Genomic DNA, 25,118 nt, shown 5'->3' with positions numbered 1-25,118 from the left:
TACTTCTATAGCTGTGTCCACACCTATAGTTGCTGTGTCACGTTCAACGAATCCTTTCACACCCGACGCCCCAGATGGGGCCACGGGAGGTGCTACCAATATCTTTTCTACGCCACCTAGAATAAATAAACTTACTTTTCAAGAGTCAGCGCATTCACGGACACCCAAATTCGTAAGTGCTCGTGCACTTAAAGAACTTCTCGTAGATTGTAGATATGACCCGGTGCCCGGTATAGAGGACGAAATGACCCTGGCCTCATTGCGTATCAGACGAGCCGCAGTGTATTTAGCGAAGTTACCAGGAATGACTGCGCACCTAGACGAAATATATCATTTTGTCCAAACAGGACGAGATCCAGAATGTATTAACAGAGCTATGGAGTACCAGAAAGTAGAGATACAGGGGGAACTGTTACGTTTCCTCATAAACTGTGTGATCAGAAATGTAGACCGACCGGGGGTAGACTCGGAAGCAATGCAAATTCTTACCAGATGGAGTCAGAATATATCAGAAGGGAGACATGACAAGCAAAATTGTATAATAGCCATGTGCCGAAAGATCCGTAAAGAAATAGAACGCCTACACGAAGAAAGATTAGAGGCAGACGAGTTCGAACAAAGCGAGGAAGAAGGGTCAGGACTGCCCGCAGGACAGTCGGACACCATAGCCTATGTAGGTAGAGGAAGATCTTGTAATAGGAATCAGACTAGATGTCATACTGACTCAATACGTCCGATATGTCCAGATAATAACAGGAATTTCCAAATACCTATAATCAATATAAGGTCTAATGAGCATTCGTTCCAAACCGCCGACAAGCTACTCCGAGAACGAAGGGGTTATCATTTTCTCGATTCTATGGACGAACAAGATTTGGCCAGGGCAGCTGTCCATTGGGTGGACAGTCCCGGAAAATATAGTGATGATACAGTAGTACGCACATTTTTGAATCTCACCCCAGATGAACAGAGGTTAGCTGGGATTTATATGATTCAACAACTCATTATACTATATCGGAGTCAGCATTCGGACCCTGGTCCCTTACCTGACATATTGACTGAATTGCTTATGAATAAATGGAGAGGTCCAGGTACTAAATTAATTAAAGAAATTCTAGAATCAAGAAAGCAGTATATTGTTTTTGTATGCTCAGAGCATGTTTCATTGCCCGTCAAGGAAAGAACCACGTATCACATGGATAGACAGAATCCCTTACGAGAAGTGCACCCAATAAGAGGCGAGGACAACGAGTTTAGGCGCGTATTTGTATATACGCCCATATCAAAAATAGAATTGTTACAAATGAAGAAAGTGGTACCCAGTCATGACAAAGATCCAGCGGGTTTTCACCGAGAAATTAAAGACATGTTACTCATGGGAGAGTATACCTATCCCGACATTATGACAATATTAAAGGTGTTGATGCCTGCTGGCATTTATGAGAAACTCAAGTAAAAAGAGTGGGAGGTAGGAGACCAAAAGATAGAATGGTCAGTGTTAGAAGCGGAAGAAAAGGCCCGAACTGCAGGAGCAGGACTTGGGGATAAAACTAAAGCATTACCAGGTTTATTAGTACAGGTACTGCCACGTCTATTAACTACGAAAAAGGAAGATTGGGGAACGATTTCAGCCTGTAAGCAGAAGCAAGATGAAGACACTAGTGATTACTATGCCCGATTTGAAAAATGTTTTGGTATAAATAGTGGCATAAAAGCAAGTAGCGAATCATACCCACATCTGTTTGTAACAAAGTTAGTGGAAAATGCCCTGCCCCCAGTAAAGAATAGAGTATTAAAATTCGAGAGTACCTGGCAAGGTAACACTCCATCACAAATGTTACAAATGCTACAGTACCATCACAATAGAATTAGAGAGGAACAAGAACATGAACACAGACGCATGAAGGACACGAAAATGAAAATGCTAGTTTCCCAGACGGTTCCAGCTGAAGGACATAAAAAGGGTATGACACATTCCGATCCAGCAGGACCTGTAAAAGGGACATGCAATTATTGTAAAAAGCCAGGTCATTACGTACACGATTGTCCAGTTTTAAAACATAATATCGCCATAGGTAAAACACAAGAAAGATCACGGCCACTCAGACAAGATCAGAATGAACAAGGAGCTATGCAGCATGCCCAGGCCATGCCAGCCGCACAACAGCCAATACAGTTTGTGCCAGCTGCACCACCGTTGCCTGCTGCTGCCACACAGACAACAACACGACAAATGTATCAGACCGCACAGTATGAATATCCTGAGTATCAGCGTTACGCATGAACTAGCCTAGAGAGGGAAGTTGACTTACCCCTTATCGAGATTCCTGTAGATCAAGAAGGACCTTATGTACATAGTGAATTATTAGGCCAAGATAGGAAGTTTTTACTCGATACAGGGGCAAGTCGAACGACCATAAAACGTAGTGAAGTTCCAGGGGCACCCCTCTCAGGCTCTCAGAATATTTCCCTTGGTTTTTCAGGAAAACCTATTGTTAATGAAGTGTCACAACCTCTGCCACTTACGATAGGACCTCTGACCCGAACTACAGATTTATTGCTTACTAAATCATGTCCAGAAAATCTGTTAGGAATTAAAACCTTGAAAGCTCTAGGAGCCATAATATGTTGTTCTCCGGAAGGTGTAAGGTTGTTTTTACGTGATTTTAAAGGTCACTATGTGTCTAGAGACATGGATCCCCGACTGCAGACTTTACCTACACGTCTATGGGCACAAGGCCCTACTGATGTTGGTTGCATGAATATTACACCATATCGAGTCACATTAAAGGCAGGAGTGGTGCTACCACGAATGCGACAATACAAGTTACCACCAGATGCTGTAGTGGCTTTACTACAAATCATTGACGAGCTCATTGCCCAAGGAGTAGTTGTGGAAACAGACTCCAATATATGTAATTCACCGATAATTCCGATTCTTAAACGAACAGATCCAAAGGCCCCGCCAGTATATCGATTGGTTATTGATCTGCGCGAATTAAACAAGTGCATTGTGCCACAATTTCCTGTGGTCCCAGATATCTCGTCATTACTGACAGCCATTGATTCCGAAGCAACATTTTTTACTGTAATTGATCTCAAGAATGCCTTTTTCAGCGTCCCAATAGATCCGGAAAGCCAATATTTGTTCGGATTTAGTTTAAATGGACGTAGCTTTAAATTCTCACGCGCACCTCAAGGATTTACAGAAAGCCCCAGCATCTATAGCCAAGCACTGAAAAGAGAACTAGACAGTATCCACATGCCAGTTAACACTGCTCTGCTTCAATACGTCGATGATCTGCTGATCACCGCGAGAAGCGAACCGGAATGTGAAAAAGCATCACTGACAGTTTTACAATTTCTAGCCGAAAAGGGGCACAAGGTGTCCCCTTCTAAGCTGCAATTCTGTGTCCAGCGAGTTGTTTATCTTGGACACTCGCTGTCCAAGGAGGGAAGGCAGCTTACACCCGACCGCATTCAGTTAATAGCTAACATGCCTATACCCAAGACACAAAAGGAGGTACGAGCTTTTATAGGCCTCACTTCATATTGTAGGCAGTGGATCCCTCAGTATGCATTTCTAGCAAAACCACTCATTCAGTTAACCACACAGGAGGCAGCCACATCGACTGTTCTCCCTTGGACTCAAGAACATACACAAGCTTTTGAAAGCCTAAAGAAAGCTTTATGTCAAGCACCTGTTTTAGCAACGCCATGTTACAGAAAACAGTTTACACTCTTTGTTACAGAACGCGAAGGTACTGCCTTGTCAGTACTCACACAGGATCAAGCAGGAGCACACAAACCATGTGCTTATTTTTCTAGTACATTAGATCCAGTAGCTCAGGCTTTGCCTGCATGTCTGAAATCAGTGGCAGCGACAGCCTTAGCAATCAGACAAAGCGATGCCATAGTGTTAGGACATCCATTGACAGTTCAAGTACCACACGCAGTAGAGGTTCTTGTAAATAGAACGCAAACACAACACTTGACTATAGCGCGACTTACAGGATACGAACTTACACTGTTTCAGCCACACATAGAAATCAGACGATGTAACACATTGAATCCTGCCACACTTTTGCCAGTAACCGGAACAGACCCACTAGCCCATGACTGTATTGAAGTTATTACTGTAACGACAAAACCCAGACAAGACTTGACCGATGTTCCATTGTCCGATCCAGACCTGACGTTGTATGTAGATGGTTCATGTATGAGAACAAGTGCAGGAGAATTAGTGGCCGCTTACGCAGTCACAACAGATACTGAAGTCATTGAAACTAATCGTATAAATACTTTGTCAGCTCAAGCCGCAGAGCTCATCGCTCTGACACAAGCCTGTATTCAAGCCACGAATAAAAAAGTCAACATATACACTGATTCACGTTATGCATTCGGAGTTGTACATGACTTCGGCGTGCTGTGGCGAGAGAGAGGTTATTTAACTTCCCACGGTGCCCACATTCAGCACGGACCCCTCATTCATGCCTTATTAGATACGATACATCTACCCACTGCAATATCAATTATGAAATGTAAGGCTCATACGAAGATTACTGATATCATTTCCCAAGGCAATGATCTAGCCGACAGAACAGCTAAACAGACGGCTCAAACTCAAACCCCCGACATGACAAAGACAATAGTCCCGACACCGACACATTGTATGACAGTTAAAGATCCTACTCTTGACGTGATTGACATACAGATACATGCTACACCAGACGAAATAAAGAAATGGACTGAATTAGGAGGGATCCAAACGGACCAAGGATGGATGATGAAGGAAAAGTCTGTATGGTTCCTTCCTGATTCAATGGTCCAAGTTATAATTAACACAATACATAGTCCAGCACATCTAGGAGAAAAAGCTATGCTAGACAGCATTCAACACATTTGGTTCAACAAACATTTACGAGCAGCAGCCAAACAAAAGGTCCGTACCTGTATGATCTGTTGTCAGTTTAACCCAGGAAAAAGCGTTCCCGTAGAACAGGGTGGATTTCATCCTCCTAATAATCCTTTTGAAGTACTCCAGATGGACTATATCCAGATGGAACGATGTCGAGGATTCAAATATGTTCTCGTAGTTGTCTGCGCTCTGTCCCGTTGGACAGAGGCGTACCCGGTTTCAGATTACACTGCCCCGACTACTGCCAAACAGTTGGTTCGAGAATTCTTCCCACGATACGGTTTACCACGTGTTGTTCACTCAGATAACGGCCAGCCGTTCTCATCCGAATTAATGAAACACGTTTCACTTCTGTTAGGATATCAGTGGAAATTCCACTGTGTCCGACACCCCGAGGCAGCAGGTCTCGTAGAAAGACATAACCAGATACTGAAAATCAGAATGTCCAAAATATGCAGAGAAAAAGGTGTCGACTGGGTAGTAGCGTTACCCGTTGCACTCTTTTACATGAGAATGGTAGCACACTCACGAACAGGGCTATCCCCGTATGAGGTGATCTTCGGTAGACCACCAAATATGTGGGGGACGCCTATACCACGAAAAATAACTGATGTTGACTGTAATATGCTGACAGATTACTTGGCTTCCTTGATGTCTGCACTACAATCTTGTCGTTCACAGGTAGCTGCAGCCTTTCCTGACAACACTGAGGTGAAACCCCATGACGTAGTTCCGGGGGATCTCGTCTGTGTGAGGAATTTCGACCGAAAGACTCAGCTGGAGCCCAGGTGGAAAGCACCCAAGTTGGTCCTGCTGACCACAAGGACAGCCGTGAAGATCGAGGGCCGCAAGGGCTGGATTCATTCAAGTCATATCAAGAAATTTCATGGACTATCCTCGAATATAGACATTGTGCCCCGCACTCCCTCACAGACTGATTCAAAACTTCCTTTGGTTGAAAAGACTGAAACCGAACTTTACAAACTAAAGCTTAGGCCCAACAAGTCGAGCAATTTGATTGTTTAAGTCCTCTCCAAGGTGAAGCGGTTGAATTGTCTCTGACATGTATCCCTTGGACCTGAGTAGAGAAGATACCCGGAAAATGTTGAAACGACAGGCGTATTGTAAATCACTGCGTAGCCACTGCATAGTGACATTATTAATTTTGTTTTTATTAAGTCTTTTAATAATTGTTACAAGTATGTTGTTGCACATATATTACCCTATTTCTAGACATGTTTATAATATTGCTGCTGAACATTCTTTTAGTGACTTACCTCCACATGAATTGTCTTATAGACTTGCGCTGCGCAATAACACTTTCATTAGTATGTTACATCATTCCCATCAGACTAGTAATGCTACTAATTGTTGGGTGTGTGGCCGACTCCCTCCCTATCAGAATTATGAAGGAGTCCTGCCTTTCTTTCCACATCCATTTACACGTAATGGCTCCTGTGGAGCTTGGTTCAGTTTAATCAATTCCATAGACTCAGACACAGCAGTTTACCAAGATCATTGGGTATGGGGAAACCTGAACCTAGTTGTACTCAAGGTCTGCTACCCTGACAAGGAGGGTCGCCCCAAAAGAACAGGAACTGATCTAGAAAATGAAGTATATGGATTAGGTAATTTTACACCTAATCTCATGATTCTAAATGTCGTATCCGAAATTGAACTAGTCTTACCCACCATGTCAGTATTTCCAGCAAAGGGTGAATTGTGTGTAAGAAAGGTTGGTTCCATACATATGGGCCATAGTAAATGCACCACTACAGTAGAATTCAGTGATCAAGGCAAATCTTTATTTAGAGCTTCTCGCCATTCCTACTTTGTATGTGGTCAGACTGCATATATGCGTTTACCTCTAGATTGGGATGGTACCTGCTACATTGCATTCCTTTTGCCACCTGTTTTCCTAGCTCCTCCTGATTATTACAGAAATATTCATTTAGTACACAACAGAGAGCGGAGAGATCTCCCCATTGTCGATTACACTGAGACGGCATGGGACAAGTATGTAGATTTTAATAAAGGCATCTTTCCCTACATAGGTACCGTTACTAATAGTAAGCTGATACGTAGATTAACTAGAACCCTTGAAGCAGTAGTGAATGAGACTATTTCCGCCTTAGGCAATTTAACAGAAGAGCAGTCTGCTATGCGGATTGTTGTGCTTCAAAATCGTCTTGTCCTTGACGTCATCCTGGCTGATAGGGGCGGAGCTTGTAGGGTCATCGGATCAAGCTGCTGCGTATTTATACCAGAAAATTCGCCATCTGTATATAAAGCCATCACTCGCCTTCATAAGATTGTAAGCCAGATACACCAGAACCCAGGCACTTGGACTTGGTCCAGTTGGTTTTGGAATGTGATATCAGCCTGGGGATGGAGAGTTTTATCCTTCCTAGGTATTGGCCTTCTCATACTATTCAGTTGCTGTCTATGTCTCCAATGTGGACCAGCGATCTGTGGTCTGTGTGCCACATCGTGTATTCCACCACCAAGATTTCATTCGTCACGGAAGAAGAAAGAAGAACAAATGATGCTATATGAACAGATCAATGGATTAATGAAGATTGATATCTCTTGAAGGGCAAGTAGGGGACAAGGAGGGAATGTGGAAATATGGATTTTTTCTGGTCAGTTATGTCCCCTATCTTGGACCCCAACGGTTCTATGTGCGTGTCACAAGTACATGTATGTTCCCTCCAGTTCCAGTTATGAAGACGCAAATACATATGCGTCCACCGTCAACATGTCCTCTGTCAGATCCGCCATGAACAGGCCGGATATTCCATTCCTAAATATGAAAGGCCACCGGCTTTGTATGGCTCACTTATGCCATTTTACAGTCCAGGCAAGTAGGCCCTGATTCTGTCATCAAAACTCCTTTTGCCTTCTGCCTCTGAAAGCTCCAGTCCGAGCCTGCATCTGTGACCATGAACTTTGTCTCATTCTCTGCGCGGCTCACGAAGCCTGACATCAGCCTATTCTCTGCCAAGAACTGTATTTCACCTTCGAATTATCTGCTTCCCCCTCAGCCGATGCATTCCTGCCTAGTAGCTTAAGTAAACATTCTTCCAGTTACCGAGCAAAAGGCCGGCTTCTCTGTCCTCATGCAAGTAATTCATAGCCCTGTTACCATGGAATATTCCTACCCCCTCGCATTCAGTGTAGACACTTAGACGCTTGTACATGCACGCACAGTCAGTATAGAATAGATTCTGTCCGAGAGTCCTTCTTTTGTGGATAACATAGTTCTTTAAACATAGGATGTTAGATATGATTTGGGATTAGGTTGACTTGACCCCCCAGACTTTTCGTCTCCACATGTAGAGCTAAATGTCAAGTCCCCTTCACCCCCTAGTTACACGTCAATTACACGTCATACTGCTGCGCGCGCATCTAGGCCAAGTATTATCTTATAGATCCACCTATGTATGACATCATAACCAATTATGTTCCTTTTTACTCTTTATTACACCCATTTCTGGTTACGCAGACAAATTGTCATTTTCCTTATCAATTGTTACGCCTACTGCATTCGCTTCATTGTAATGTATGTACTATAAAAGTTACTTCTTGTCAATAAAGTATGTACTTCACTTCCTGAACCCCCGTGGTGATGGAACTTGGAGCATCCGATTATAATCGAACACTGGAATAAAGCCCTTTCCGAACCTCTAATATCACGGATTCTGCCTCTCATTTTACTGAGCTATTTTATAATGTTTCTGTATCAAATTCAGTCCCGGTAAAGGAATTTTATTTACCACAATATGAAGGCTCACCACTTTTCTGATGTGCGGCACCTCACTAGCTGCATGTCATATAATTTACCAGTGTCAGCAGAGGTACACAAAAGACCCAACACAAATGGGAAGGTCTGGTCGACCAACCTCAGGGTATGTAAAAGATCAAGAGATCTCAGAATGGCTTCGAAAGGGCATGGATCATTATTTCACCGGCAATAAGGGAATGGTTACCTCAGCAATAACCACGCGGGAGGTGGTAAACAGAGGACAGGCAATGTCCCCGATTGCCAGTACTAAGAAAAAACAGAGAGGTACATTGAACAAACTAAAAAAGGAGATACCGTCCATAGAGCTCCTCCTCTCTTCTAGAACGGATCCCCTGCTGATCCAAATGATATTCCTGGATGACAAGAAAGCAAGGATATTATCAACAATGCCAAACTGGGATCCCACAGGGCCTCTAAATGTTGTTTGTACGAGGTGGGGGATAAAGCGTGAAAGACACGGGGTGTTAGAGGTTATGAATGAAGATGGCAAGATGGTTAGGAGTGATACAACAGTCACTGACATGTTCGCATGCTGCTATGCACAATTATACTTCCCTATGACTCACTTAACTGCTGAATAAACAGCAGAATTCCTCAAAGAGTTTGCCCTCTCGCAGCTATCCCAGGGGGCAGATTAGCACTAGAGGCAGTGTTGGAAACTGGAGAAATTGCAATGGCAATCCAAGATCTCCAAGCAGGCAAGGCGTTGGTATCCAATGGGCTCCCACTAGAGCTCTGTAAGGCTATGGCCACCAAGATAGATCCCCACTTATTGGCCATGTGTATACTGAGGCCAAAATGCTAGGGGCTCTCCCTCAAGATCAGCAACTGACTACTATTGTAGTGATACCAAAGGAAGAGAAGCCAATGGAGAACTGTGCCTCCAACAGTCCCATTTCATTATTGAATGCCATAGCAAAAATACTGCCTAAGGTGATGGCGACCTGATTGAGGAGGGTGATACAATCCCTGATCCATTAGAACCAATGTGACTGCATGCACAAGAGGAGTACGAGACTGATTCTCAGAAGGTTGTATGAGGTGTGGGTAGCGTGAGGACCCTCTAAAGCCAAGCACAAGATGTCCCTGGATGCCAGAATGGCATTCTGTACACTAGAGTGGATCTACATGTTTGCAGTCCCAGACAGATTGTGCTTTGGCCCATAATTCAAACAATGGGTTTGACTGTTATACAGTGACCTGCTTGTCAGAGTCCATGGTGTATACTCCAAGTTAATCAGTTTAAGAGGGGTACCAGAAAGGGTAGCCCGTTGTTTACCCCGGTGCTGGAGCTGATGGCAGCATGGATAAGACAGGACCTTCTGATCAAATGACCGAGCTGGGACAACATCTGGGAAGATAGTATATCATTACATGAGGATGATGTACTGCTCTATGTGGCTGACCCTGACCTGACGGTGTCCAGAATTATGAAGATTCTTCAGGTTACATGATTAACAAGCATAAATCCCAGATATATCCCCTTACGAGTGGAGCTTTGAGGCTACCATGGGATTACACAATGCTGATAGTGGTGTAAGTATTCAGACACCTAGGTATATATTTGAGCCATGATGTCAAACTTTTTACTGCATAAAACTTGACCCCACTTCTGGAGAGACTGAAAGGGGATGTTATACATACCTTACCTCTCTCTATACCCTGCAACATACCCCATATACAGTATGCAGGACACGTTTCAGGCAATTGAGGTGGAGGTGTGCCTGCTGCTTTGGAACAGGGACCTGCAAGAGTGATATTGTCCAAATGGACATGGGGTGGTATGATGGAGGTGAGCGCCCTACCAGATGTACAGAAATGGTATTGGGCCTTCCAGCTGATGACCATAAATGAATGGGCCTTTGCAGCACACACAGAGCCAGTGTTACTAATGGATATGCACAAGATGGGTAGCAGAGGATATCCTGCAGTACTGTACAGAAACCCATCTTCGAGATAGATGTCGATTCATGCTGCAACAATGGTGAAAATATGGGATGTAGAGACAAAATACCTAGGGTGGGAGGGTAGACTAATGAGAGGAAAACGCTGTGGGAGTCGGCTACCCTGGCTGAACTGGGGAAACTACTAGCTATGGCAAACTGGGACCTAATAGGTATTTTTAAATTGGGTGACATATGAGTGGGGAGAGATATGGTACCTTTACAGGATTTAGTGAATGAATTTAACCTGGCCGAATCAGAGACCTATCGCTATCTACCGGACAGGTATGCCCTGACTTCCCACATTAAATAAGGAACAGAAGTGGAGGAATCCTCACCATTCGGAGACAGGCTACTGACTGAACCTTTGTTTAAAAAAGCTATATCATTGATATATATAAATATTCTGGTTCATTCCCAAGCATGATGCTGCATCTTAGACGGAAATGGGAGTCCGATGTAGAGGGACTGGACAATGAGGAAAGGGAGGAGGCTCTAGCAGCCCTACGTAAGGTTTCTATAAAATACTGCTTTTGGCTTGTCCAGAGCCGCATTCTAACCCACTCCCAGTCCTATTACTCTAGGTGGACCTAGAATAACCACATGCTTTTAACGGATAGAGAGTTATTGATTTCATACCAATTACAGGCTTTCATCGAATCCCTTACATTTCTTTTTGTTACTTCAGTTATACAAAGTTTAGTCCAACATTGCATATTACCATAGTAAATACATGGAACAATTTCTCGTGCAAATGTATTGATCATAATATTTTCAAGACAGACTTATTTATAAAATGATCTCTTGGTGTACAAGCTGAGGCTCTGAGATTCGTTGAATCTTCTGTTATCAACAGCACAAGCTCTAACTCGATTATATGGACCACACCTCATGCTGATGATTGTCATGTAAAATCTGTTTAATGTGACCGAAGCATCAGCTTTACCACTGAAAAGGCCAATCCTTTGGATACATCGATCTAGTTCTCTCAGGCTGATGTATTCTGAGGGCCTCTGTTAGTAATGACTGTATATTGTTTTTTTTTGTCATGTTGTACTAGTATATGTATATACTTAATGTATTTTAGGTCAGGTCTTCGTTGCTTGTTGAATTTGTTTTAGTAAACAGTGGCAATCTATTAATTGCTTTTGCCCCATTTCTGATAATTTATGGATGTCAGTGAGACATATGCAGTAAGGTTTTGATACCTTATAGTTGTTTCAAAGAACAAGCTACACTTAAGCCTGGTTTTTGTAATTGCTTTACCCAAGAGGCAATCTATATTTTTTATTATTGCTATTTTCTGCTGGTGATCAGGTGCACCCTATCTCAGTATGCCTGCTCACCTGTAGCTGGTCATCCAGCCAGCAAGTCATTGATGCCAATGTGTTGCTGGCCCTCTGTGTCAGATCAATCTCCAATGTAGGAGCTAACACTGAATAAAGCTGACCTGGGCGCTGGCAGCCAATCAGATGGATGGAAAATCAAATTAAATCAACATGACCAGGCACCACCCACTAGGTTACATTCTATCAAAAGTTCAGTAAGTACTCTTAACAGTGCATCTAATTCAAAACCAGATAGCACGCTTCTTGCTGTACTGATAAAAGGCGCGGGTAGCATTAACTTCAAACCATAATTCATGTTGGCTCGTTCTACTTTATACTACCTGTCCCAGACTAGAAGTCAAATATGGGGGCAGGGGCAGGCAGTCAGTGACACAGCAGGCAATCAAATGAAATCAATCACGCAGGGCAGCACCTGCCAGGCTACAATCTGTCACAAGTTCAGTAGGTTAGTGTGACAGCGCGTCCAGTCCAAAACCAAATAAAGTGCTCTCTAAGGTTGTGATATAAGCCCTAATATCAGCCTTCAGATCTAGTTACTTGATGTAACTGGGTGTTCCAAGTTGTCTGTAATTGCACACTAACATTACCATTAAGATGCATAAAACCAAGCCCATTTGCAAAAGTCTTAAAGTAGGGCAATATCAATCTGACTCCCACAAACCTGTTTCTGATGCAACAGCAGCTAGAAATATTTTCTGGCAGATTGTTATTTAGGAAATATCATTGAAGCAAGTTTGAATAACTCAGGAGGTCTAGCCTGACTAAGGATATTTCCAAAACCAGAGTATTCTGCTTCACTCTTGAATGGTTCATAGATCACAGATCAAAATAGTCTTTGGAAGAAAGTCTTCTTCGTCCTAACAGGGTGTCTTAAAAGGTCTGATGACTGCTAATTGTATTCTGCCAGATGCCATAGCTGGTCCCAAAGCATGGTTTGATGCAAGAAGTGGAGCAGAAGCAGAGGATTACTGTCCTAGAGAAGACCATCTCTGGATTCATGTCAGGCTCTAAAGATGTGCATTGGGACACCTTTCCTGGGTAGATTGAAGGAGACCTGAGGGAACAAGCAAGCAGAGTGGAAACATAAATTGCAGTGGTGTAGTGGAACCACAAAACCTTTTTTTAATGGACCTACCGTTTTTTAATGGGATACCTGCAGCCTGATGCTGACCCGGATTGTATGCAATGTAGAGTGAGTGTGGAGGCACACATCACAGTGTTATGACAATGAAGCAGAATCTTAAGTCTTTTTCCCTTCTGGGATCTAGAAAAGGACAGGAAATTTTTTTTTGCTAACAGAGTGATGTTCCTTGGTAACATTCTGCTCAGGAGGTGATCTTTTATAGAATGTCTGCCAAGAGTGACTGCATGGCTGTTTGCCTGTGGGGTACGTTTTTAGAAATATTTTCTGAACCTAGATGGAATACAATCATATATAAATTGTATTAATTCTGCAGAATTAAAGACTAACGTGAGGGTAATTGAGTGTTCCCTACACTAAAATAAATACAATATATTAATTCCTCCATATTACTGTTTTTTATACATGATTGTATTTCATACCCAGATATAGGAGGATGAATTGGGTATACCCCTTTGGTATATAGAGGCCTAGATGGAATATAACACAAGTTACAAGGGTGCTGAGTCAGAGTAATATATTCATTTTGTGTTAGTGATGCGGTCCAACAAGTTTTTACTATTTATGAGAATTGTATCATGCAGAGAAATGTCTAATCCACAGTGTTGGTTCTTGATTGGAATGCAATGCACTATTTATCTATCACTGTTTAATGAAGCAACAATATTGTATTGCTATGTGAAATAGTCACAGACATGCCCGGCTTTAGGGCGATGCGACAGGTGCAGCCGCACCTGGCGCAGACTTTGGTGAGTGGTGCTGTGTTTAAACATAACCTATGGGTTTAAAAGCATGTGATCTTCTGTGTGTCCGGCACTTTTCAAGCAATATTAAAAATGTAAATATAACTCTGGTGAATAATGTTACTTCTGGTGAGAGATCGCAATTTTGTCTAGTGGCAGTTTTTACTCATCATAAAGTAGCACCGAGGGATAATGTGCCAGCTGCAAAGAACTTGCACCATGCAGATCACAGAACTCAATGTGAGTGAACTATGAGTAGCGCTTTAAAAAATGAAATGTATGTCACAGTGGGGCAATGGAGAAGTAAGGGGCACTGTTTAAGGGGGGCAGTGAGGGAATCTGTACAGAAGGAGATCATTGGCCACAGAGACATGATAATGACTGTATTTATGACATCTGAATCCAAGATGTTGAGTAAAATAGCTCAGTGTCCAAGGAAGGATGGGAGGTAATTCCCTTGTTATATAGAATCCCCAGCAATAGTGCTGCAAATTTAATTACAGTGTGCATTTGAAACAAGAAACACATGAAAGGAAGCATTCAGCCTGATCGTTCCTTGGAAATTCTATACCACAATAATGATTATAATATTATAGGCATACATAGGGACCCTTACTAAAACATCACACAAAAAAACTGTGGCCTAATTCACAAAAAATGCGCTTTGTAATATGTTTTGTAGACCTACAAACATACTTCAAAATGCAGTTCACAAACTACATGTTGGAGTTTCATGACTCCGCACTCCCGATACTCATATATGTAGAGCTCTCTGCTCGATTGTGTAGTCTTCAGGTGTGAAGAACTTCACACTTAAGTATAGGGAGTGCAGAGTAATAAAACTAGTAGTTAGAGAATACCTAAAAGTAGTAAACTTACACTAAAGTGTAATTTTACCTTGGTGAACAAGGCCCTGTATTTTTGGTATACTCTATGTGTTTTATCTTAACATTGTATACACTTGTTTTGTATTATGCAGTATCTTTTTTTGGTATAGATATATCATACAATGCATTCTATAATATCTTTTTTTGGAGAGTGCTCCATGTAAAGTATCCGGCTTTGAGAAACCGGATACTTTACATGGAGCACTCTCCATCTGTGAATAGAAATACTTTACCTCGTACCTGTTGGAATAATAATAATGGATATAGGTTGTATATATAGAACTTGGAATTATTCAAACCCTGAAGATTTACCGATATAGACAATTTGCCATGAGGAAGTCGGGGGGGTGATGACCCTATGAAGAAACACATGTTGGCTACGTCTATTGATTACAACCACAACCCACAGTATTAACAACTGTAAATCACCTGTACTATTGGATTTGACTGCCAGGATGTATGCAATGACTACTTGAAAAAAGAGAAGAAGAATTGGACTATCATATTTTTTTAGAACTTTTGTACATTATTATCATTATTTGCTCACGATTAAGACTTATTATTGCTTTGGTTTTTTGGGACTTTACAGTCCACAGAAATATTTGGTAACGAGGGTGGCTGTTTCCCCTTTTTCCTTTGAGCATTCTACAGGATCTTTAGTGAGTTAATTGCTTTATGGTTATGAGCAGACTCTAATCCAGCGACACTTCATATTCTGTCCATATCATAAGTGTAGACAAGCTAATTCTATGATACATGGCATACACTAAAAATATAGCATACCCTACCAGAATCCTAGCCCTATTCTGAACTCAAGCCCTAACTCCAATCCTTGCCCTAAGTCTAATTACAGTTATAGCCTTAGTCCTTGAACCTAAACCTAGTGCTAAACCTAACCCTAGCCCTAAACCTATCCTAACCCTTACATAATACTCTCCTTAATGCTTACCTGACTATAAAAGTGCAGACAATATTTTCACTCCAGATATCTATAGATGATATGATGCCAAAAATATTTTTAAAGGATGAAATCTTAAATTTGACATTTTGGTGATACCTCTGTGTTTGAATGGGAAGCAAGCAGGAAACCGTTGGTAAGAGTGCAAACTCTATCCCATGATCATGATACAAAATCTTCTCTACCCATTTGTCTGGAACTAAGATTTCTGAAGATTTAAGTAAATGAGGAAGCCTGTTCCCAATTCTGATGAGACCTAGGAGAGGACAAGAAGCGGGACTTCATTACATATAAAGTGGATATTTTTGTTTGATCTCGAGTTGAATCTTCAATTGGCCTAAATTAGATTCAAGACAGTATTGGTTAGGCTTTTAATAGGAGACAAATCAGGGATCTATGGAAGTGGTGCTTTTCTCTTAGACTGGCTGCACAGGTTTTCTATCCTTAATCCTCAATGAACCATCTAATCCAGACAGAGCAACTATTGCATGGCCTTGAGGTCAACTTTTGCAACTTGTTTTTCTGAATGTCTTTCACTGTCCATTTCCTCATCCATATTGGATTTCTATCCCCAACTCAATATACGTGTGACCAACTATTTTCTTGATCAGGGGATTCCTGGTTTACTGAGGCGGGCTCTTCTCAAGGAAAAGATAGGACTGAGTCAAGGAAGGCAGATAAGGAAGTAATGGGTTCTATTGCACTCGCACTTTGTGAATAACATTGCTGTAGCTATGTTTAAAAATGGTAGACATGTTGTGATGGCACTGATTTCAAAAATAGGTGGCTTCGTTTTTCTTGCATATACAAGTTCTCCTTGTTTTTCTTTCAACTTTGAAACATTATTTCTGAAAGTAGAAAAGTATTCCAGAACTGATGAAATATGTACTTGTCGAGGAGGTATAACCGCAAGGTATAAGGAATAAAACAATGTACTTCTTTAAATGTTTTAAAATAGCAGCAGTTGATGGGGGCATGGCCAGCCAGCATATGGCGAGGGCATGAGTCTATTGCTCTACTCCTTCCCCGCAATAATTAGACATTATCAGCGCTCTGAAGGGCCTCTGCGGTAGGGGGGGCGGGAACTGACAGATCTGAGGATGGTGATTCTCGTGGCCACAGTCATTTCACACAGAAATCAGCCAAACAACCTGAAAAAACATCAGAGATACGCTGAGTGAGGCGATGGCTATGGAGACTCCCGCCTCTGCTAGCCTCAGGTGATCGTCGCTCCTCCCCCCGGCAATGGAGACCGCTTACCGCTGACTGCCACTAAAACGCCAAACGTTGACCGCAGAATACTGAACGTGCAGCAGGTAAAAAACTAAGAAGGCATTCTAAACAAGTGAACGCAAAAGCTAAAGTTGATGCTACAGCTGGGCTGAAGGGAAAACAACGTTTGATGCAAGTAAAAGGGACATTATTATCAGCTCAAGTGGTGAGCAGAGTAAACCAGTCAGGCCTGAACTCAAGTTTTGAGAGCTCCGTGGAGGATCTGGCTGAGCCACAGCATGAGCTACAGCAAGGGGGGGAGGACCCCACTGGTTCGATCTCAATGGTTCTGGCCTATTGTCGGTGAGAAAGAGCAGCCTAAAGAGACTAGTGAGGCTGTGCCAGGAATGAGAAAAGTGGAGTTGAAGAACTCTAAAGATTTTCCTTTATTAACAAATAAAACCACCCAGGCCACAGCTGTTCAAGCTTCGCCATGCTTAAATGTAGGCTCGGCAGCTGCGTCAGAAGAAGCGGCAATTAGTTCTCTGCAGATGCTACATATATCTCCACCTTCCCGGGTCCCGGCCCTGGCACTCTCGGTACCCTCGGTACCCTCGACACCTTCGACACCCTCGCTAACAACATGGACTTTGTTAGAGGAAGGACGACAAGTGCACTGCCAAGCAAGCCCTTCGGCTCCATCAGTTCAGCTTTTGCCCCCTGATCAATCTTCCTCTGTTGAAAACATCTTAAAGCAACAGATGGAGAGCTGGCCTCAATCTCATGAACCATTTCGAGCCCCAATGAAGAGTGGCCTGGAACTGCCAGGTCAAACAGCCAGTCTGAAGAGTAAAATTCCACAAACGGAGTCCAAATTTCCAACTAGCAAAACCAATACGCAACAACTTGAAATTAAAACTTTACTTAATCTCATACTGGATGAGATCAGGGACATGAAAAAATCTCAATAGAATGAGATAGCCGCTCTTCATCTTCAGCTTGGAAAAATCGAAGAGGCAGTGGCGGGCATCCCTGCAAGATTTCAAGAAGCCGAATCAAGGATTGCTCAGTTGGAAGATCAAATTAGTTCTATGCTCCAGAAAGTTAACTCGGTGACGGAAGACAAAATGATCCTCGAGAATAAACTTGAGGAATTAGAGAACCATTCACGCCGCTCTAATGTTCGGATTGTTGGAGTACCTGAGGGGAGCGAGGGAGCTAATACTCTCCTATGGGTTGAATCATTCTTTAAGCAAAAAGTGCTTTCTGATTTCACTGGAGACTTAACATTAACTAGGGCTCATCGGATTCCTGCTCATCCCATTCCTAATTCTAAGTTCCCTCGTACAATTTCGACTAACTTTGCTGACTATCGCATGAAAGAGAACATTATGGCTAAGGCGATCCAGCAGACAGTTTTCCATTAACGAGGGGACTAAATGTTGGATTTTTGCAGATATGTCCATGGTGGCGGCTAGCAGATGTAAAGAGTTTCTGAAACTCTTGTATCTATTCAAAGCCCAGGGGGTTCATGCATCTATTGCGCAGCAATCTAAGCTCAGGGTGTTGATTAGAGGAAAATGTCATATGTTTTCACGCATAGAGGAAGCCCAAGAGTTCTTGAAAGAGATTTCTATTATTAAATTAATTTGTGGGTGTTCTTGATTTTTTGATTTTTGATTGCAAGGTTGTCACTGCTGTGTGGGAGGTAGATCACGCAGGGTGCAGGTCCAAGCCACCCAATAGTGTAGATGGGGGGAAAGATGTGGATTGCGGGGTTTGTGCGGATGACCACATCTCTTGGGGGGATTCACGGGGTACGGGGAGGGTATGTGTGGGATTATGGCAGTAAAATGAGCAAAACAAGGATTTAGTTGATTGATATAGGAGTCGGATTTCAAAATATTTATTGAGATATTGGAATTATGAACCCAACTAGAAAGTGCTGCATTATATCGGTAAATGCTAATGGTATGTTGAATAGACAAAAATATGGTTGGCTCATAAGATGGCTCACCACGTTAAACCCTCAAGTCCTCTTTATTCAAGAAACCCACCTAAAAACTAATACACTTAGGCTTTTTTTCCAGGGGTATTTTCAAGAGCCTTTTTTGCCTCAGCCGGGGAGGTGATGAGAGGGTTGGCCATCTATCTTAGTAAAGATTTGGCCTGGAATTCATCCAAGTAAAGAGAAATCCCCAGGAAAGATGCATATGGCTCATGGCGAGGCTTAATGGGCGTATTATGAATTTCATCAATTACTATGGTCCGCTTTATTAACACTGCACAAACTTCTTATTGGGGAACCTGTTCAGATGGTTCTGGGTGGGGATTTTAATTACATTCAAGATCTAAGAGAAGACACCTCAAATAAGAATAAAAAGAGCTGAAGCCAAAGACTAAAAAATCCTTTTAGGCTTTAATACAAGATCTTCAGCTAAGTGACTCATGGCAAAAAATGAATCTTGGTAGCCGGGAATACACTTGATTTTCTCGCCAGTTTCAGACAGCCTCACGAATAGACTATGTCTTAACATCTTGCTCTTTAGTTCTCGTAGAAGTTGAAATTGGTGTGAATGCTTTTTCGGACCACTCTTATGTCAGAGTGAAACTAGAAATTGAAGACTCGGGGAGGAGGAGGCCCAGGTGGCAGATGGACTGCCTTCTTCTTCAAGATCTTCAATGGGTAGAAGGTTTTAGAGAGTGGATACTCAACTTCTTTAAAAGGAATGAAGGGACAGCTGAACTTTTCTCAGTATGGGGTGGATTTAAGGTGGCAGCTCGTGGACAGATGATTGCCATTTCAGCAGCACAGGCGAAAAAACGACGCATGAAAATTGTGGAATCACAGCTGGCCCTGGAAAACGCCTCAAGTTTACGAAACTCCCCCTTACAAGGTCAATGGGAAAAAGCTAAGAGGGCATTGAGGGATTATTTTATCACAGAGGAAATTAATAGCTCACGGACCTACCAGCAAAGAGTCTGCTAGGAAAGTCAAATGGTGGGAAAACTTCTTGCATGGTCCATGAAGACACGACAAGAATTGTCCCTTATCACGGAGATTATAGAACCAAAGACTAGTTTTGTTGTGACGGAAAGGGAAGAGATTGCTTGTGTTTTTGTTGAGCACTATCAGCAACTTTATAGCACTAATAACCTAGTTCGCCAAGAAGCATTAGATGAATATTTCGCAAGGATAGAACTCCCGAGGCTATCTAACAACTCAGCGGAACAAATGCAACGGGACATACTTCCCGCAGAGATTTTGACAGTTTTAAAATCTATTGCTGGAGCGAAGTCTTGTGGTGAAGACGGACTACCTATTGAATTTTATAAAGTATTTGCTAACGAGCTGATCCCTTTTTCGAGGGAACTGTTTAATCATGTAAAGCTTGGAGGTATGGTCCCCCCTGAGTTTAAGAGGGCGATTGTGGTGAGTTTTGTGAAAAATGATAATAATCCCAAAAATGTAAACTCATATCGACCAATCAGTTTGTTAAACGCTGATTATAAGACTTTGATGAAGATATGGGCACAGCGTTTCACCCCACTCACCCAGGAAGTGATTCACAATAATCAGTCAGGGTTTGTAGCTGGGAGGACTATGTCATCCAATACAGGGTTTTGGATTCAAGCGCTCAATTATTTTAATAGACGCAGGCTTGTATGATGATGGTCAACGCTGAAAAGGCTTTTGATCTGGTTAATTGGGACGCCCTTTTTTTTGGTTTAAATAGGTTTGATGTTCCGTCTCAAGTTATTACTATGATTTGGAACATCTATCAGGGGGCCCAGGCTCACTTAGTAATTAATGCAACCCAGGTAGGGTCAGTGGACATCAATCGAGGGACCAGACAAGGGTGTCCGCTTTCGCCCCTAATATTTATGTTCTTTATAGAACCTTTGGCTATTAAAATTAGAGCGAATATAGATATTCAAGCCCCGATTCAGGGTATGACAAAATTAAAACTGTTTGCTGATCATGGTATTTTATATCTTAGTCCCGAAAGGCAGAATTTAGACTGGACACCAGCTGAATTTAGCCAATTTGAACATATTGGGCCTACAAAATTAACCAGATTAAAACTCAGATTTTAACGTTGAATACAGATACTGAGTTTCTTCCGGTGAATTCAAAACAGCAGGCTCTTAGATCAGATCCAATACGTTATCTGGGGATCTTTGTGACGAGTCAATATGGGCAGCTATTCAAATTGAATTATGCGGCAACAAGTAGAAAAATTAAGATACTATTGGAAAATTTGCCCTTATTAAAATGTCTATACTTCGTCTTTGATTTTTTTGTTTTCCAACATACCAATTAAGGTAAATACTAGCTATTTTAGAGGGCTTGAATCTACGATCAGGTCATTTGTATGGAATAAAAAGGCTTCTAGAGTTAAACATTCAGTGTTACAACTTGACACTAATTTAGGTGGGCTGGCTTTACCGCATATTAGAACATACTATGAGTCAGCAGTATTGGATTTAGCAGCATGTGTATTGTCCAGGACGATTAGATAATTTTTTTTTGCATAAGATGATACAAGAAGCTGGCTCGCAGACCACAACATTCCTTAAAACTGCAAAACTCCCCCCAAAAACTAGATACAAAACTCTCCTGGAATTTTCTAGTAGACTACAGTTTTTTTACAAGCAAAGTGGCTTTTCTGGGCTCCACGCATTGAAGCTGAGCAAGTGTAAAAGCTTGGGCCTGCATTTCCACTCCAGTCATCTGGAAGGACTGTGGTCTGGAAGTATTGGGGCAGTTTATTATTCAAGAGAGAGTAATCACATGTCAGGAAGTACAGAGCAGATGCCGTGATCACAATAAGCCGGTCTTTTTTCAATATTTACAGATCGTAAATTTTATAAACAAAATAAATCTTTTATCTAGTGGTGCTCCAACTAAATTAGCGATTGCGCTTTTTATTCCCAATGTTAGAGGAGTGGGTAATTGGTATTGGCTTCTGCGCTCCCAAGACAAATCGCCATTAGTCGAGAAGTTTTTGGAGAAAGTAACTCAAGAGACCCAATGTTCCTTCTCCAGTTTGGAGTGGCAGGCCTTATCTCTAAAAGGTAGCAGGGCATAAAGAGCAGCCAATTTTAAAAGAATGGCATTTGTGTCTCTTTGGTTGACTTATTTTACCCCCAAAGCGTTGAATAAAATCTATCCTGAGGTAGAGAATAGGTGTTTTCGATGTTTTGTTGAAGATCAAGGAAATTCCAGACCCCAAACCCAGAAGCAAAATCGGAAATGAGTAATTTTGCCCCCCTCACGGAGACTGAGGTTTTAAAGGCAATGGGCGAAGTGAAGTCAGGATCCCCCTTAGACCCCTGTCCCCATTTCATTTTTGCTCAGACAGCCCCAACCCTCTGCCCGTATGTCACCCAGCTCTTCAATAACTCTCTTAACACTGCCACTTTCCCTGATATCTGGAAACAGGCAGTAGTAATTCCTCTGCTGAAAAAGGCAGGAACAGATGTTCTCAATCCTGAAAACTATTGCCCAATCTCCCAACTTCCATATCTCTCTAAAGTTTTGGAGAAGTTGGTGAACAGACAATTATCTAATTACCTTGAAACTAACGACTTGCTGGACCCCTCTCAGACTGGTTTCAGGGCTACCAACAGAACGGAGGCAATGCTACTGGCAGTATCGGATAACATCAGATCTTGTACTGACCAGGGAGGAGCCGTAGCTTTGATACTTTTAGACCTGTCGGCAGCGTTCGACACGGTCTCACACAATAGAATGCTGGAAACCCTTCATGAAAAGGGAATCCACTCTACACTTCTGAAATGGCTCAGCTCGTTTTTTAGTAATCGAACACAAACAGTTCGACTAGGTATTTCCAATCTGAATCTAGTACCATCAGCTGTGGTGTCCCACAGGGAGCATCGCTAAGCCCTACTTTATTTAACGCCTACGTTTCATCCCTGGCGGAAATCAGTAGAAAGTGGGGAATTGGTATCTGTTCCTACGCAGATGACACACAGCTGATGGTGGCCCTTGATGAAAGACCTGAAGTCACCAAAATAAAGTTACATAACTGTCTCTCAGAAATGGCACAATGGATGCAGGAGCATTGCTTGAAATTAAATGCAGGGAAATCAGAAATCCTGCTCTTTGGAGGGGCCAAGTTGATTTGGGACGCCACATGGTGGCCACAAACACTTGGGGCTGCTCCAATCCCTAAGCAATGCGCAAGAAATCTGGGCATCTTCATTGATGACACCTTTACCACTCTGAAACTGTTAAACAGGCTTTTCCCCTGGATCCCACTGGACTGTAGAAGAACAGTCACGCAAGCCCTGCTTATAAGTCAACTCGACTATGGAAACGCCCTATTTGTGGGCATGAATGAGTTTCTCTTCATGCGATTACAGGTGCTTCAAAACGCCGCAGCCAAACTAGTGTGCAATAAAAGCAGACTAAGCTCAGCATCAAAGTGTATGAAAAACCTGCACTGGCTTCCTATGCGTCAAAGAGCTGTATTTAAACTGCTCAGTCACGCACACAAAGTACTGTATCAAAGCGGCCCCAAAATACTTCAGGGGAAAATTGAGTTCTATATCCCTACAAGGAACCTATGGTCTCTACATGAAGCACTGGCCAGAACGAAACATATCAAGAAAGTAAGGTCTGGAGGGCGCTCCTTCTCATATCTGGCAGCCAAGAAATGGAAGGAACTCCCCATAGACTTACGGCTCACTTCCAACTATTTGGTGTTCCGAAAAAAACTGAAAACTCGTCTGTTCCCCAAAAACTAATACTCATTTGCTCTCCCTGTACCAGCAGTTTAACCCTCTCTTTCGCTATTAGCGCATTGATATCCCCCGGGACGAATGCTGTGCTCTATAAATAAATAAATAAATAAATAAATATTCTTCACCTATCCAAAAATAGAGGGGTTTTGGGTTAAGATTTTTACGGCCATAAGTCGGGCATTGCAGAAATCACTTGACCCAACAGCTGAGGCAGCCCTCTTTCGTAATAATAAGCCGGGAAGCTAATCTATCTAAATCAGAGGGGACATTTCTAGCCATCCCGACTCTGGTTGCTCGCTCCCTAGTTTGACAAAGTTGGAGATCCACAGAAGCTCCATCATATGAGAAATGGTTAAATAGGATGAAGCATACCAGGTCCTTTGAGGAAGCTTATGCACTGTGCATAGGGGCAATTAAAACGTTTAAGGCAACTTGGAAATTTTTTGCTGTTCTCGAAACTTAAGCTTCTATGCATTTAACACTTTAGAAAACCAGTGGATTTTATTTATAAAAACAACTAGTAAGATGGGGAGAGAACAAAAACTTAAAATGAATGCAAAGTTATACGGGGAGAGTACTGCTGGTCGGCTCATGACAAGAACTGGTTTTAACTTGCATATAAATAGTTTGATTAGAACTGTACTACATTAATTCAATTGAAAAATTTGCAGTCATCATTTTAAGTTTGGTTTAGATGTATTTAATGAAAATGTTGAGGCACCATTCTATTGTAACGTATATGTCTTTGTTTTCTTGGATTTTACCCTGCTCGTTCTACTCAATAAAAAAAAAAAAAGGGATACGCTGAGGGAAAAGTCCCGACTGGCCACCATCCTGTTTCATTGTATGGTGGAACACATCCCTGAAGGAGACCAGGACTCAGCCTTTGTTTTTATCTGGGAATTAAACTGAGACACTCTACTATGAATAATCACACTAAACTATGGAGCATTAATAAAAGATATCCAACAAGACTATGCTAATTGGCCATCCTAACTGCTCCCATGGCTTGAACAGGTGGCCAAAACTGAAAAGACCATTTTCCTCAAACATATATATCGTTTTCAAGCTAATTCACTGTTCCTACCAAATTCTATTATTTTGCTACTACAACTATTGATAAATTAATTTATTTGCCAAGGCAGGACCCTCATATTAGCTATTAAGTAACTCTCCAGACCAGCAACACAATGGGGATAGAGGGTACCACATATTCTCCTTCATTATAGAGCAGCCCATCTCTGACACGAACGCTAACATTCTTTTAATTCATTTTTATTATTATTCATTACGAAAGTTCAGCATACCTTAATGCTATGTTGCTGGAATAGAATCTGTATATGATAAATCTTTGCCTTTAGAGGAGACTGCAGTAAATGAACAAAACGGAG

The sequence above is a fragment of the Triturus cristatus genome, chromosome 11, assembly GCF_964204655.1.
Source record: "Triturus cristatus chromosome 11, aTriCri1.1, whole genome shotgun sequence".
Lineage (NCBI taxonomy): Eukaryota > Metazoa > Chordata > Amphibia > Caudata > Salamandridae > Triturus > Triturus cristatus.
Note: the sequence above shows the minus strand (reverse complement) of the source record.